At 35.2% G+C, this 11,606-nt stretch overlaps 1 long non-coding RNA gene across 2 annotated transcripts; it reads right to left on the bottom strand.

Moving 5' to 3' along the window:
• Positions 1-4,817: 4,817 nt before the first annotated feature.
• LOC127747767 (uncharacterized) lies at positions 4,818-11,394 on the bottom strand. Of its 2 annotated transcripts, none has more exons than XR_008009644.1 (4): positions 11,309-11,394; positions 11,111-11,205; positions 10,766-10,845; positions 4,818-5,389 (listed from the first exon to the last, which is right to left on the bottom strand). It is a non-coding gene; the product is annotated as an uncharacterized LOC127747767 (long non-coding RNA). The 2 variants fall into 2 exon arrangements; XR_008009645.1 differs by having other exon boundaries at positions 11,304-11,384.
• Positions 11,395-11,606: the final 212 nt, after the last annotated feature.

Raw genomic sequence — 11,606 nt, forward strand, 5'->3', positions numbered from 1 at the left:
AGTGAAAAAATCAGTTTTTTCTCTAAAAATGTGGGGCACCAAGTGAGACATGATATTAGTAATTTCTTAAACTTCTCTAGAACTAATGACATGGGTAAATACTTGGGTGTTCCAATAATTCACTCTAGAGTGACAAAGGATATGTACAAGGAGATCGAAGCTAAGATCAAGAGAAGACTTAACAATTGGAAAGCCTCCTTCCTCTCCCTAACAGTGAGAACTATTTTGGTGATATCTGTCCTCTTTGTTATGCCTTTCTATACTATGCAAACTGCTCTATTACCTACTGTTACTTGTAATTTTGTTGATCGTAATTGCAGGAGCTTTATTTGGGGAGAAGCAGCGCAATCCAGAAAAGTTCATCTCTTAAACTGGCGGACAGTTATTAAACAATGACCGCTGATGGTCTTGGCGTTAGACATGCCAAAGATCTAAATCGAGCATTCATGATGAAAGTGGGATGGGGTCTGATCGAAAAAAAAGACTCCCTCTGGTCGAAAGTCTTGAGGGCAAAGTACAGCTGCGGCAATGATACTATTCCTCTCATCAGAAGGAGGAAAAATGAATCTAATTTATGGAAGGGTATCTGCTCTACTTGGAAGGATGTCCAGGCCAATTCAATTTGGCGCATAGGAAGCCTAAATAAGCTCCACACTCAGGTAAGTGATATCTCTGATTTAGGAATTTTACTTACGGATTTTTTCACTGTTTCAGGGGGCTAGAACATAGACAAACTGAAGAGCTTGCTTCTGGAAATGGCGGTTCAGAAGATAGTGGCCATGTCTCCGCCTTCGGCTTGCAAGAAAGGTGACCAGGTTGCATGGGCGAACTCCTCTGATGGAACTTTTTTCTTGAAATCTGCTTATAACTCATTACAAGAGAACCAGACAGTCTATAGTCATATCTTCAAGCTCCTCTGGAGATGGAAAGGCCCAGAAAAAATCGGCTATTTTCTATGGTTAGTAGCCCATGATGCTATTCTCACCAATGTCGAAAGGTATAGAAGACATTTATCCCATGATGCTGTCTGTCCTCGGTGCCCTCATAGTAATGAAACAGCTTTGCACGTGCTTAAGGACTGCCATTTTGCTAGAGATACTTGACATTTACTTTAGTCCCAAATTCTTGTAAGAGATTTTTTCAACCTTAACCAGCTGAAGTGGCTTATTCAGAATCTGTTGATTCCTAGTGATTGGCCTATTTAGTTTGGAGTGATTTTATCATCTTTATGGTATTCTAAAAACAAATATGTGTTCGAAGGAAAGAGTTTTCATCCTAATGGGATGGCTAGGTCTATTGTCAGTAGGAACTTTTATTATGCTCTAATGATGAAGGCCAACATTACTTCAAAAAACACCAACACCGATCGATAGTTGATTCGGTGGTGCCCTCGAATGATCTATTCATGAACATTAATATGGATGGTTCTTTCTTCAATCAAACAGGTAATACAAGTTGTGGAGGTGTTGTCCGTAATCATTTGGGTAGATTTGTCACGAGCTTTTCTTACCATTTAGGGGATGTTCAATCATGCAATCTGAACTATGGGGGATAATTAAAGGACTAGAAATTGCTACCGCTAATGAGTTCTATCCTGTGATTATTGAGTCGGATTCTGATATGGCCATTAATTTTGTTAAGCATGGGTGTCCTGCCCAGCATTCGTGTGCAACTCTTCTTGAAGATATTGCGATTCTTGTAAAAAAAAATTTTCAGGTGCGTTGGAACCACATCTTTGGGAAAGCAAATTCGGTAGCAGATATTTTAGCCAAGAAATGACAAGATCTTCTTTATGGGCTCCATATTTTTTATGCTCCCCCTTCATATACTATTCATGCACTATTTTCTGAAGCCATGGGTACCTTCAGGTTGAAAGGTTGCAAGTAATGCTTTTTTAGTGTTTATTTTAGTTTGTGTTTTTCTTGCTGCTGTTGGGGTTTATGACCCCCTTTTCCTATAAAAAAAACTAAAATATTTGATGATAAATTTACTTATCTTTAGAAACAAATTGATTCTTGTATTGGCTATATACTATCTTACTTGATATAGATAAATGCATAAAATATTAGTTAATTAAAGTGATTTTTAGTTCGATCTAAATAGAAATTATTTTTCATATGAATAAATATATGGTATTTTTGTTAAAATTGTTATTTAGAGTATTTTGTAAAAACGTAGATATGCAAAAATATTGACACAATACGCACCCTGCGAGTTGAATTTATAGAGATTTCGCATTGAGTTTTAAGACACTAACAAGAATTTTCAGTAAAATTTTTTCACCGGACTCCTGTAGAGAATATTACTCACATTCTTTAAAATATCACTCTCTATGGTCTTACAGAGCTTGTATTGTAATTCCGTGAACGTTATAGGGCACGGAACCACAAACGAAAATATATTCTCACACGCAAAACTCACTCCCTCATATGTATTTTGTAGTAAATCATTATATTTACAGTGTCATTCATCACATCAACAATGTAGAAAAATACCTTTCTCACAATGAAGTAAAATGGTAACGAGTTTCGATTTTTATAGGTAGAGTACTCATCTCGCAAGTTACGTGTTACAATGCCATCTAACCAGCGTTTGACACGTATCCAACATGTAGGGTGCATGTTGTCTAGATGGTCGCCACGTGGACAACAAGCATGATACGTGTTGCTCCTGATTTGAACACGTGTCCATCACGCTGCATGTGCGTTGAGTCAGCACATGACTTATGTGTTACACCTGCTATATCTACAACGTCCACCCACCTGTATATACACCAGAAAGCTCCATTTCCAGCAAAAACTCACATCTTTTCTCCATATTAAAATTTTTTATCCCGACCTAAACCTAAAAGAATTTTTCAAAGAAAAACGTATACGGTAAAGCAACAAAAATACACTCGAATAATTTTGTCGCTAACAAAAATGCATTCAAATTTTGTTATCAACAAAACTCCCTCAAATAATTTAAAAACACGACAAAAATGCACAACATTAAATATGTATTTTCAAAAAAACTTAGAGATTGAATTTTAATGCGATTTTTTACAAGTATGATTAGAAAAATGAAATATTTTTTTTCTTAAAATTTGGTGATTTTTTATTAAGTATATTTTTTTCATGATTTTTTTCAGCAACTAATAATAATTTTAAAAAATTATTTAAAATATATTTTTAACAAAAAATCACTAAATTTTAAGAATAAATATCTTATTTTTTTAATTATGTTAGCAAAAATCGCATCAAAATCCAATCTCTAAAGTATTTTTTAAAAAATACATATTTAATATTGAATATTTTTATCGCGTTCTAAAATTATTTAAAGATATTTTAGTTGATAGCAAAATTTAGGTACATTTTGATCAGTAATAACATTATTTGAATGTATTTTTAATAGTTTATCCAAACATATATTAAACAAATCTTGGAAGAATTTTACAATTATTTCGAGGGAAAATGAGTTCCTCAAACATTACAACTCTAGATTGTCTTTGAAAATTTATAACAGTGAACATGTTTCATCCTTCCATTAGTCTTTCATACCATTCATATAGTGATTTATAAGTCGATCACAATTTTTTCAGAAAAACCAACTTGTCTTGTTACTTTTTTTAATCAAAGGCTTATTAGTTCCAAAGAATTATATTATAATATATTATATAACTCGATGATAATATAGAATTTGTCTTAAATCAATTTTTAAAAGAGAAATATTAAATCAAAGTGTAAAATATATTTTTTTTACTTAACATTTATTAGAAAGTTTAAAAATATTTTTAAATTATTTTATTTTAATTTTATCCTAAAATTTTTTATTTATATCAAATATATTTTGGATGATTAATTTTTTAAAAAATTTAAGACTAATTCAACAATAATTTTATAAAAATAACTTTTAACACAAATAAACTAAATATAATTGATTTATTCAAAACTTTTTGAAATTTAATTATCATAAATATATTTGATGCAACTCAAAATTTATTTGGACAAAATTAAAATAAAATAAAATTTAGTGATATTTTTAAATTTTTTAAAACAAAATATAATTTACTTTAAATCAAAAGTAATCGCATAATTTGTATTAAAATATTAGAATCTAGTAACTTTCTACACGGATAATAACTTGAATAAAAAGATGGTATACCTAATAGATTATGCAATTATATAGGAAATGATTATTAGAAAGTAGTTAGTCTTTAACATTTTATATATACAAGCGACGAATTATTAATTTATAACAAGTGTGTAATATACTTTATTCAACGTCCAAACACGCATTTTTCCCCCAAGATATATTTATTTAATATATTTAGAAGCACAAGTGGTGATTGTGGAAACAAAAAAGGTTGGTGTTTGTTGTAATTTTATGTTGGGGTCAAAGCTTAGTGTAAATTTGGTGGAGATGGATGTGGACATGTGAAATAGGCTGCGTCAAACTCAAATACTTGTGACTTGCGAGGGAAATTTAATAAAAACAATATTTTTTAAAAAGAAAATTACAGATAAACCCCCCCTTTTTTCTCTCTCTTCCTAATTCCTATTGATGTAATTAATTGTCTTGAATCTTGATGATTAAGGATCAAAGTAAATATTCTTTACTCAAATGATTAGGTAGGCCTAATTAACACTATGATCTTTTATGGAGTCAGACAAATGTTAAAGATAGTAGATAGATATCATTCAGACAAATGTTTTTTGCCTAGTCAATTTGTTTTTTTGGGAATTGGCTACAGTAAGGAAAGTTGAGCATGGCACTGCAAGATATTTGTTAAAAGATGTCAATTCTGTAGTGAGGATGAGAGTCATACAATAGACAGGTTTTTCATTCTATATCCCTGTTTTTTAATAATTGAAAACATGTCCAGGAGATTAAATACAAGTATGCTGAGCTGTATGTTTTTTTTTTTCCTGGTATTATAATGGGGCAGTTGGATGTTATTAGTGTGGACATGGAGATATTGGGCTTTGGTTGAAAAACTGTAGCAGGTTGGGTATTTATTTGGAGTTGAGAGTTGGGTTTGAAATGAAATGAATGGGAAAAAAGTGTTTAATGCTAATGGAGCTTAAGGTTGGTCTGAGTCCAAGTGGGTGGAGTTTAAATATTTTTTTCATCGGAAAAAAAAGCTTAATAGGTTAGAGTGTTGGAATGGGCCTATTTGTATAGGTTGGAAAAAAGAATTCAATAATAAAAGTTTAATACTAGCTATCGGTAAGAATTAAGGATGTGTTCGTCTCAATAGGAGAATTTTCTCTCTCAATAGGAGAGTTCTTCTAGAACACCGGGTTCTTCTCCAATAGGGAGTTCTCATCAACCTACATTTACACTAGCATTCTAACTAGTTTATCAAGCTCCTTTCTTTAACTTCTGCACTAGTAGCAACACATAAAACCTGCAAGAAAGAAGCAACAGTAAGTGAGAGTAAAGTTGGACATGGACTCTATAGAAGGAAAAGTAATCAGTCTCAACAAATCAGGGGAACTAGGATTCAAAGTCGACTGTCTTAACATAGTGGGCAAAGTTATCTCTGATAAAGAGATAGGTTACAAGGCTTGCAGAAATGCTTTATTGGGGATGTGGGGCAATCCACCAGGAGTAGCTGTCACTGAAATAGGATCAAAGAAGATACTTTTCAACTTCAAAGATAGGAAAAAAGGGCTGCAAATACTTCAGAATGGACCGTGGAATGTGAGAGGTAATCTGATTAATCTTCGACTTTGGACTGAAGGTGAATCTGTGTTTGAAGTTAATCATGATTTTATGAAATTTTGGGTTCAAGTTCATCGTATTCCTGTTGGTTACATGAGCAAGGAAACAACCATTCATATTGGGAACATGTTAGGAGTTGTTGCTGAAGTAGAAGACCCAAAGGTAGATGGAGTTCTTAGGAGACCTTTCTTGAGAATAAGAGTAGGCATCAATATATCGAAGGCTCTTCCAACAGGTTTTTGGTTAGCAAGAGAAAAATCTTCAAACCTATGGGTATATTTTCAATATAAAAGACTACCGGACTGTTACTGCTACAACTGTGGCATCATTGGACATGAAAAGAAAAGCTGCAAGAACCCAACGGCAATGGCGGTTTGGGATTCGACAAAGTCTAGATACTCGGCAGGCTTAGGAGTAAGCCAGGTTCGAGCTATTACATCTATGGGTGCTGGTAGCTCAAAACAAGGTGGATGGAAAGAGAAAGATGGGGAAGAAACAGCGCGTGGACAACAAAGCATAGGAAGAGGGAGTGAGGATAGACAAGATACTGAAGAAAGCATGATCAAAGATGAGCAGAATTTGCAGCGTGAATTAAGGGAAGAATATTTCTTGGAAAATCAATTTGTGGAAGAGAATGAAAGAGAAAGAGCAGAGGGGCAGGTAAAGAACACACAGAATATCCCAAATTTTCAGAGAAGGAATGCTGACCTAGAGGAATTAAGGGCAGGCTATATAATGGATATTTCATCAAAAGAGATCAGGGAAAACAAGAAGGGAATAGAAAGGTCAGCCCAACAAGTAGCTGAAGGAGAGTTTCAAGAGAGGGCAGAAGTTGGGCTAAACTTTGACATCAGGCCCAATAGGAGAATAACTCATGATCAACTAAGCAAACAAGCTGGAAGGAAGCCAAATATTGAAGGTCCAACAAATTGGGTCAGGGATGAGTCAACTCAAAGAGAAAGAAAGAGTCTAGATCAAAATAAACGTCAAAGATTTGAATCAAGCTATGAAGCCCACACCCCAAGGAGAACAGAATATGAAGATCTGATTCACAACAATCAAACAAATGGCAAGGAAGGGAGCAAGGAAGAAAGGAACAAGCAAGAGTATAAAGCAGAAAGTGGAGACAAGTATTATGTTGAATTAGCGAGCGACGGTGAAGAGGAAGGTGAGAAGATAGTGGAAAACAACAGAGGTTCATCAGGGTGAGAAATTGAGTTAGCTAATTATATGCAACAAAGTTTGAAACTTAAAAGGAAGAGAGATGAAAGACGCATTCTGCAGATAACTGGAGTAGCCTGGGAGGATGAGAGTGAAAAAGATCTGGTGCAAATCAGCAAAAGAATCAAGAATTATGAAGAAGGGGTAGCTGAATGGAATGGAGCTGAGGAAGGAATAGTGGACTGGGACACAGGTAATAATAACAAGGCTGAGGAGGCGGGCCTAAGCATGCCCCAAATTCAGCCATGAAGCTCTTAAGTTGGAATTATCGAGGAGTGGCGGCTTCCTCGACAATGGCTGAATTAAGAAATATTTGCAAATTTAACAAGCCGTCAGTAGTTTTTTTGATGGAAACTAGAGCTAAGGAAGATAGAATTAATACTATTAGAAGGAAATTATATTTTGATAAATCCTTTTGTGTAGAACCCCGGGGCTTGTCCGGAGGTCTATGTATTTTGTGAAAATCAAATGTGAATATTAATATTTTGTCGTGGTGTGATAATTTTATTACGGCTAAGATAAATATAAACAATGGTGAATTTTGGAAATGTATATTTGTGTATGGTAATCCTATTTTCAGGAAAAGGAAGAATTTATGGAGGAATTTAACAGCCAATAATTGGGATCAAGAGGCAGCACAAATATACATTGGAGACTTTAATGAGGTTCTAACACAAGAGGAAAAGGTTGGTTTACACCCAAAACCAAGAGGGCAACTTGAAGAGTTTAGGAAGTTCCTGAATGATAATAGGCTCATGGATTTGGACCTTAAAGGAAACAAATTTACTTGGTTTAGTAACCCAAGAAATGGGTTCATAACTAGGGATCATTGTCCATTAATGCTGACTACTAACCCGAGGAATAAAACGAATACGCATTTTTAAGTATGAGGCATTTTGGGAAGATCATGAGGAATGCTGCAATGTTATTAATAAGGGATGGAACAAAGAGATCACAAGAGGAACTGCATGGACCAACATTATTCAAAGGATGAAGAATTGCAAGGAGGAATTGATAAAATGGAGCAGGACCACGTTTAAAAGGGCTGACAAGGAAATTTTGAAGATGAAGGAGGAGCTTAGAAAACTACAGAATTCAAGTTTGGAAGAGAATAAACAGCAGCAGATTAATCAAATAAAAAGAAGAATTTTAGAAATGTGGAGGCAAGAAGAAAAATACTGGGGGCAACGATCAAGGTTAAAATGGCTTAAATGGGGAGATAAGAATACTAAATTTTTTCACGCTACTACTATTCAGAGGAGAGATAGGAATAGAATAGAAAGGTTAAAGAATTCAGTAGGACAATGGGTCCAAGGGGGTGATGAAATTTTAAAGCTGGCAGAAGAACATTTTTCTAAGTTGTTTACTTCTGAAAAGAGAGGAAGTTTACAGGAGTGCATTAGGAAAATACCGAGAAAGGTAACCAATGAGATGAATGAAGAAATCCTAGGAAACATAAGGGATGATGAAATAAGAGCTGCAGCATTTAGTCTGGGAGGTTTAAAAGCCCCAGGACCAGATGGACTCAATGGGATGTTCTACCAAAAGCATTGGGAGACTGTGAAAGAAGAGGTATGCGCAGTTGTTAAAAATTTTTTTGAGGAAGCCGTTATGCCTGAGGAGATTAGTGAGACTACTCTTGTTCTTATTCCAAAAATAAATAATCGGGAAAACCTTAATCAGCCAAGGCCTATAAGTTGTTGTAATTTTATATACAAGATAATATCTAGGCTGATTGTGGTAAGGTTGCAGAAGATATTGGACAAGATAGTGTCCCCAATACAAAGTGCTTTTGTTGGTGGGAGGCTCATTCAAGACAATATTATCATTGTATAAGAAGCCTTTCACAGGTTAGGAAAAAAAGGAAAAGATGGAGCCAATGAACTACCGATCAAGCTAGATATGAATAAGGCTTATGACAGACTTGAATGGGACTTTCTTGAAGAGGTGCTCAAAGCCTTCGGTTTTAATGAAAAGTGGGTGAAGTTGATGATGGGATGTGTAAAGAGTGCAAATTATAAGATAAAAATTAATGGCAACATGTCCAACAAAATTAAACCTCAGAGAGGTTTGCGACAAGGAGATCCGTTATCAACAACAACAACAAAGCCTTGTCCCACTAAGGAGATCCGTTATCACTCTACCTATTTATAATAGCGGCAGAGGTCTTCACTATCCTAATGAGTGAAGCTCAACAGGAAAAGTTTATCTCTGGCATTAAACTAGCACCTACAGCCCCACCTATAACACACTTACTTTTTGCTGACGATTGCATTATTTTTGCAGAAGCTAAGGAAGAGGAGGTTTATCAAATTATTCAAGTCCTTAATCAGTACACTAAAGCCTCGGGTCAGCGTATTAATTTGGAGAAATCTGGTATTTCTTTTGGTAGTCTTATTCCTATTCAAACTAGAGTTAACATAGAGGAGATCTTAGGTATGGCAGCTTGGGAGAACCCTGGAAAGTACCTTGGTTTACCAGCTATATGGGGAAGATCTAAGAATAAAGCTTTGGAATGGATAGAGGAGAAGGTTATTAACAAAATGGAGGGTTGGAAGGAGCAATTGTTGAACCAAGCTGGCAAAGAGGTTCTTATAAAATCAGTGATCCAAGCGATACCAGCATATACCATGAATGTTGTGAGATTTCCTAAAAACTTCTGTAAGAGGCTTAGTGCGAGAGTGGCAAAATTTTGGTGGGCATCCTCAGGAAAGGAGAGTGGTATTCATTGGAATAGTTGGACAATAATTTCAAGGAGCAAGAAGGATGGGGGCTTAGGATTTAAAGACTTTGAATTACAAAATCTAGCCCATTTAGCAAAACAGGCTTGGAGGATATTAACTAACCTGGAAGCCATATGGGTGAGAATCTTAAAGGCGATATATTTCCCTAATAATAATTTTTGGGAAGCCAGAGCACATAGAGGTGCATCATGGGTCTGGAGAAGCATATTAGAAGGCAGAGATTTTCTTAGATGAAAAGAAAGCTGGAGCATTGGAGATGGATCTGAAGTAGAGGTTTGGAGGGATAATTTGGTTGAAGGAAAACACAGATTGGAAGTACCAGAGAATGTGGGAAGAATGAAGGTTAAAGAGCTGTTAGTTGAAGGCCAAGAATGGGACGCTAACAAAGTTCACAACCTTTTTCCGAACCACTTATCTGAAAGAATACTAAGAACACCTGTCTGCTTAGTGAATAAGAAGGATAGCTTAATATGGCCTTATAGGATGGATGGAGATTACACAATAAAGACAGGGTACTATGCAGCAACAGAGGAGAAAAGAAAGGAAAAAGGAGAGAAGGCATCAACTAGCACAGATCTTAAAGATCTTTGGAAAGAAATTTGGAAAATGCAAGTTCCACAAAAAATAAAATTTTTTCTCTGGAAGGCAGCACATAACATAATAGCAGTCAATTCCAATCTAACTAAAAGAAAAATTGCAAGAAATCCTAATTGTAGGATATGTTTAGAGGCAGAGGAGACAGTGGAGCATGCTCTCTTATTATGTCCTTGGACCAGAGCAGTTTGGTTTGGCTCACAAATCCAGTGCTTACCAACACCAACTTCGGTATCCTCTTTTGGAGAATGGTTCCTAGAAATGATTCAAAAATTTAGAGTTGGAGGTGCAAGGCAGGCAGAGGAAGAAATAGGCAGTTTAGGTTTTTTATGTTGGGCTGTGTGGAAATCAAGAAACCAATTTGTCTTTCAAAATAATGAAGTCAATCCTAAAGCAACTATAATCATGGCAAAGAGAATGGAGGCAGACTTCAGACAAACCAAAGACACGCAGCAAGAAATACAACAACATAGGAATAATAGGAGAGGAAAGCAAGTTACCTGGAGACCTCCACTGAAGGAATGGCTAAAAATAAATTTCGATGCGTCCCTTTGTAGAGAGACGGGGGAAGCAGCTTTAGCTGCAATAATTAGAGATTACATGGGAAGAATCATTACAGGAGTTACATCAAGGTTCAAAGCTAAATCAAGCCTAATAGCAGAGGCAAATGCACTCAGGGAAGCTATCATTATGGCAAAATACTTAATGCTTGAAAAGACTATTATAGAATCGAATAGCCTAATCCTTGTTCAAGCAGTAAAATCAAAAGGAAAAATTTGGGAAATCGATGCAATTCTCAAAGATATTTTTATGCTTTTGAATGATTTGCAGGATACAGGGTTCACCTGGACGCCTAGAGAGGGAAACAGACTAGCTCATGAGATCGCAGCCAGGACATCAATGGAAAGCTTAGGAAACCAATGGAGGTTTACCCCCCCACCTGAAATTGCAAGCATTGTGAGAAGTGATAGCAGAGTCAAAACATGTTGAGCAAGATATAAACATATCATACCAAAATAGACGTGCACGAGCTACTACCTTACCAAATCAGAGGAGCAAGAGCCACGTAGAAGATTCACCAAGTTGTTTCGGTGATAGTGGAGTGCAGGAGAAAATGTGGAGTTGTGGCGAATGTGAGTATATAGAGACTATGCTATTGTATAGAATAAAAGAGTACAATATTCAACTTTTGTTTTAAAAAATTTTAATTCATTTTGAAAAATTGTCATCGAAAATATGTTATTTTAATATTTAATTTATCCAAATAATTTATTCTTACAAAAAATTCTTGTGATAAAATTTAAAAATTTTATTTTTATTCTAGAAGCAACAATAAATATG

This window comes from Arachis duranensis, chromosome 5, assembly GCF_000817695.3.
Source record: "Arachis duranensis cultivar V14167 chromosome 5, aradu.V14167.gnm2.J7QH, whole genome shotgun sequence".
Taxonomy (NCBI): domain Eukaryota; kingdom Viridiplantae; phylum Streptophyta; class Magnoliopsida; order Fabales; family Fabaceae; genus Arachis; species Arachis duranensis.